Consider the following 6,000-nt stretch of genomic DNA (forward strand, 5'->3'; position numbering starts at 1 on the left):
ACAGTCTCTTGCTCGGTGCCACCCATCCACTCCTACCCTCATTAGGATGGCAGAGGCCCCAGCAAGAAGGGAGGAAAAAGATAAGCAAGGATCTTGTGGATTGAGACAAGGGCAGGGAGGGCTCACTGCCAATTACAGTTCTGGGCAAAACAGACTCCAGTACTTGACTTAGAGAGGAAAGTAAGGTAAGTTATAGAACAGAACAAAAGCAAAAAGAGAGTAGGATGATGAGAAAATTGCAACCAGCACTTTAAGATCTCCCTCCCCCATCCCTCCTTTCTTCCCGGGCCCAGCTCACTGCTCCTGATATCTCTACCTCCTCCCCCCTCAAGGGCTCAGGGTGGCAGGGAATGGGGGATGTGATCAGTCTCTCACAGATGGGCTCTGCCGCTTCTGTCTTCTCAGATGAGGAGGACTCCTCTCATTCTTCCCCTGCTCTGATACAGGGTCCCTCCCCTGGGACACAGTCCTTAACGAACTTCTCTGGTGTGGGTTGTTCCCAACAGCTGTGGCTTCTGTGAATATGGGGTCCCTCCCACAGGACATGGCCTCCTCTGGCCATAGTCACTGACCCTGATACAGGGTCTTTTATGAACTACAAACAAATCTCACCTTCACCAGTTCTCTCCACAGGATGCAGGGGAGTCTCTGCTCCAGCACACCTCCTCCTCTCTTCCCTTGCTGACCTTGGGGTCCACATGGTCACTTCTCTTTCTCTCCCAACGCCTTGCACCACCACCAGACAGAAAAGAAGGAAGAAGGAACAGGAAGGACCCTCATCTTTCACCTACTTAATAAGTGATCTTGAAGGCACCCAATTGGCTCAGCCCCAGAAGTGGGTCTGGCTCAGAGCTGGGGAGAGTTTTGAGCAGCTTCTTACAGAAGCCATCTTTACAGTCCCTTCCCCATTACCAGAAATGGCTCCACACAAAACTGGTGCAAAGGAGCAAATGTCATTAAAAACACGTGGGCAACGTCATATGTACACCTGCTCCCCTAAGGCCTGCACCAGCCATACCAGCGCAATTAATCGCTGTGCAGCCTTTGCTCAGTGGGTGCAGCAGCAGCTCTTGCAGTCCTCATGGACAATGAGAAGTTTGGGTTGATGGGAAGGGTTCCCACAATGCCTGCAGTGGCCCCTCAGCTACCCTGTGAGCGCTGCTTGGGGTGGAAGAAGTTGCTGCCCAGAAATAATCCCTAGGAAATGAAATGCTGGTGGAGCAGCAAGGCCTCTTGAGCCTGCAGCATCGCTGTACCTTAGGAATGGGCACATGAGACTTGGTTAATGCCAGAGCCCATCCACTTCCTTCCTCTTGTGGCAATAAACCACACGGAGGAAGCTCTGCTGTGCTGAGTCCAAGGGACTTGATTAAGAACATGAGCACTTCATCACCCATGCTCCAAAAAGCCTTACATTTAGAAATTCTCATCCAAGAGAAATGCAACTGCTATTGCAATGGAGCTTAAAGGTGCTAAGCTATTAAATCCAATTATGAATGTTATTGGTTGGGCTGTGTTGATGCCATCCTGCAGCGGGCCGGTCATCAGCCTCATCTCCGTTACATCAGCAGGCGCAAAGTGTTTGCTTTCATCCAGCCTGAACCATTTGTCTTTTGGTTCCACTAAGCGACCTCTTGTGAAGTCATCTGGAGCTGTAAAGTAAATTGAAGCAACCATCTGGCTTTTTTTCTGTTCCTTATTTAATATATTGTTACCATATCTCCCTGCATCTGATCAGCTTTATTGCTCTACACTAATCATTCCTTTTTCATCTTGTGTTTCCCTTTTTCATTAAGCAGCAGCTACGTGCAGTGACTGGAAGTGATGGCTGCGTGCACTGGTGGAGGCTCTTGCCTTGCTGCCATGGCAGGCTGACAGCAGGCTGCTGTCCATCCCCTGGGCCAGAGCATCAGGCCAGAGCCCCTCATGCTCCCTGCAGAGACAGGCTGGCCACCGCCATTGCCCCAAGACTCAAGGGAGACAGAAGCGGCTCAGTTGTGCCTGGTGGCAGCCACAGCTCTGCTTTGCTTTCACCTAAAATGGGCTGGAGAGGCATGTGGGGATGCTCACCTCTCTGTGTCCCCCCACTCCCAGCTATAGCTACAGGTTAGCCATAGCTAACCAGCACATGCTGTGGGCAGGGAGACTGTGCTTTCCCAGCATGAGAGTTGGTGTGAGTGTGTCCCTCCTCCAGGCAGGAGGCAGCTCTGCTGCACTGCATGCTAGGCATGCAACAATTCTCTCAAATACAGACAGAAACAATAAAGCTCACGACTTTTCTGCAAGGTGTACCACATGCAAAGTGCAGAGGTATAGCAGAACTCCTGTGGTTGATGAATCCCTTCACCTCCCACCCTGAGAAGCAGCAAATTCCAGAGGCAGGGGAGTGGGATGGGAAGCCTGCAAGGATCCCCCCACGCTCAAACCTCCCACCATCCCGGATGCTGTTGCGAGCAAAGGGAGCCTCTCCCTGCTGGCGCGGCCGGGGCTGCGAGGAGTGCCAAAGATGAAAAGGGGTTTGGAAAGCAAACAAAGGAAGGGAAGGAAAATATCTTGGACAGAAGATAGAGAGCATAAGTTATAAGTCTTCTGGGAGGTACCGGGGTGTGTATGCACACGCGTGAAAGGAGGATGCAGTGAGCAGCAACTTTGATCTCCCAGGACATCTGGCATGTGGGCATCCGCCATACATCTGCCTATAGGGCAGCCCCAGAGACATGTGTGCCTGCAAGAGGGGGATGAAAACCCCAAGCAAGCTACTTGCTGGTTCCCATGCTCTGCGCACCTTCTCCTTCAAAGTTGGCAGGCAGAATCGGCCCTAGAGAAAAGGCAGAGCCCAGAGGCACTAGTCCAGCCCCGGCTCCCCACTGTTCCCACGCTTGCCAGTGCCCCAGGCCAAGCACTGCACTGCCTGGCCTCATCCCCCCAAACTGCCCTGAGCAACATGGGAGCTGTGGCATGTCAGGAGGGAGACCCACTAAAGCAGGGTCCGGGGAAAGGAGAACGACCTTCGAGGCACCTGCCCCAAGTTTAATTGAAGTGAGGCTTGAATATGTGCACTCTGAGTCCAAATGTCATGACATGCCCCCCAGGTTGGGCATGGGGTGATGGGCAGAGTGGTGAGGAACAGCCATGTCTCTTGTTTTGGCAGTGATAGACCCTAAAAGACACAGGTCTCCGGTCAGCACCCAGGATACAAAATCCCCTGCACAAAAGCCTGAGCCCACAGCCTCTGGTCCTGTTCAGCTGTAGCAGTGGTCACTGGGTGGTGGGACATCAAAGACATTGAGCTGCATTTGCTGCTGCTGACTCAAACACTTGGAAAAAAAACCCTGAGAGATTTGCTCACAAGAGAAAAGGGTTTGTTTCCCCTTGCCCTGTGAGCAGGAATGATGTCCAAGTTTTTCTTTACAGACAATACTTTTAAAATAAAGATGACTGTCAAATAACATCACCTGCAGTTTGGCAAACAGAGAAACCAGCCTTGCCTGGACTTGTGCCAGAATCACAAGCTTTGGCTATAAGCACTACTGGCAGGTTTCTGGCCTTCTAAGGGGTTGAACTGGGGTACTTTTGTCCCTGCTGAGAGAGGCAGCCCTGTCCCTGCAAGGCCCTCAGACCAGGGCAGCTTTCCCTGAGCTGCTGCAGCAGAGTATGCCCCACCATGCTACCAGATCACAGGCATCCTCATGATGCTCACAGGTGTGCCCATTATGTGTCTCACACATGGTATGGCAGCCAGTACACACATCCTTGAGATGGACACCTCCTCCTCCAGACCTGACACCTGGCTTGTAGTGGGTTGCACCAGCAAAACAAGCCCTGGCCTGATCTCTACAAAAAGGCTGCTGCAGCAGTAGGCTTTGTTCCTCTGCACCCTGCCCAGGGCATCCTCTTGAAGGGTGATAGAGAATGATAGAGAACTTAACTCTCTCAGGAGATGTGACCACTTTACTTGGTCCATAAAAGCCTCCTGACAGCTGGAGGAAAGTAATAAGATTTTGAATGCTCTTGAAACTGTCTCTCCTCACCTGGGGGTCTCACCACCAGGAACCACTGAGCCCTGCAGGACAAAGAGTGGGAGGCAAGTCAGCCAGAGGAGAGGATGTGGGGTTTGATGGAGCTGAGTGCTGAGCTGGGTGTTGGGGATGTGCAAACAGACAAGGGCAGAGAAGTAGTTTGGGTTTGGTGTGGGACAGGCAGCAGGAACACAGGTGCAGAGGGGAAAATCGGAGGGAGAGATGAGAGCTGCAGAGAGGTGGTGTTGGCATCCAGGCACACAGGCTACAAAGTGTGCCAGCTATTGGCATAGGAGGGTGATGCCTACAAAGAGGTCTGGTTTGTCTTCTACAGACTTTCTGGGGCACTCATTGTGCCTCCCTCTTCCTCCTCCTAGTCCAAAGATCTACTTCCCCCAGCATAAGCTTTTCAGTTTGAGATGTAAAAGGTCTTTCCCTTCCCTTCCCTTCCCTTCCCTTCCCTTCCCTTCCCTTCCCTTCCCTTCCCTTCCCTTCCCTTCCCTTCCCTTCCCTTCCCTTCCCTTCCCTTCCCTTCCCTTCCCTTCCCTTCCCTTCCCTTCCCTTCCCTTCCCTTCCCTTCTCCTCCTTCCTGAGCTCAAGAGATCTTCATCACACAAGGAAAGAAGCAGCAGCACATTTCTCCTCATTGTGGTCAGCTGTGCCTGGAAATCAGCACACAGCCCTTTGTTTAGGAGAAAAAGCACCCTGGTTCCCATGGAAGTGGTCAGGCTGGAAAGGATGGTCTGGGTGTTGCAAGGCCACGCTTGGTGTTACACAAGGGGATAGATGAAATGTTGCAATTCCCCCTTCTGACTCCAAAACCTACCGGCTCTCCAAAGGCTTGACCAAAGGGAATTCATGACAGAGTAACTTCCCAAGGGAATCTGTATTTAGCAGCAGGGAAGTTCAGTAGGATGAATTTCCCTAGGGAAGAGGAGATCAGAGGGAGGGGAGAGAGGGGTAAGCAGCCAAGGGAAGTGGGGTAGACTGGTATGCACAGGCTGCATTTCCTCAGGGAGATTCGTTTCATATGCAGGTATGTCTTCAAAGGGGACACCAGGGTGCAGGGGAACATATGCTCCTGGGCTGAATTGCCCCCCTGGGAAGTGGAATGGAGAGGCAGCTGCCTAGGGAGCCATTTCCCAGAGGATGGTTCTAGTTTGCTGCTGATTTTCCTAACAAAATGTAGTAGTATGGGATCTTCCAAAAACTCAAGTAGCATAGAAATGTCAGAGACTATTAGTTGCTGGAACTTGGAGGCAGTAAATCTGCTGGCATCTCCCAGCTCATCCAAGCTCCTGCTAAAAGTACAGTCCTGATGCAGCTGGCTGGTCTGCAGGGCTGGCTCTAGGCACAAGCCTGCAAGTCATCTTTCCCCACTCTGCTGATGCAGCAAATCACGATCCAGCGTTTCTCTTGGGAAGAAAATTGAAATAAACTCTCTCAGATCTCTCTGGCAAGATCATATCGCGGTGTGGCACACGTGGTGCAGTTCTCCTCACTGCATCCCTCATTGGGAAGCTTGAAGAGAGGAGTCCCCACACCTCTTGACTAAACACAAGGGGAAAAGCAGCATTCTTGTGCTCTGCTGCCCCTCATAAAGGACCCCTCCTGGGGCAGCCAAAGGCAGCTCTTCCTGCCCTTGCCATGGGCCAGGCCAGGGGTTGATGGATTGCAACCCTCCTCTGCCATGGTCAAAACAAAGGTCATGGCCTGAGGAAATTGCAAACAACTTTTGTGCACTGGCCTAGAAGGAAGAATGGGCGAGTTTGTGACAACAGGGTGAACTTTTTACAATCCTTCCACCCTGGTATCCTCTCTGAGAAAGGAACTTAAAGAAGCAGGCAGGGAACATGTGGCCTCCTGGTGTGGTCAAGAGGAGGAGGAAGCAGCCCCAAGACACTGCTCTAGGCCCATGGTGAGCATTTGCTCCTTCCCACTGTCTCCTCCAGCAAAGCTGCTCTACCTCCTCTCTGCTGGG

The sequence above is a fragment of the Colius striatus genome, chromosome 1 (genome assembly GCF_028858725.1).
Source record: "Colius striatus isolate bColStr4 chromosome 1, bColStr4.1.hap1, whole genome shotgun sequence".
Classification (NCBI taxonomy): domain Eukaryota; kingdom Metazoa; phylum Chordata; class Aves; order Coliiformes; family Coliidae; genus Colius; species Colius striatus.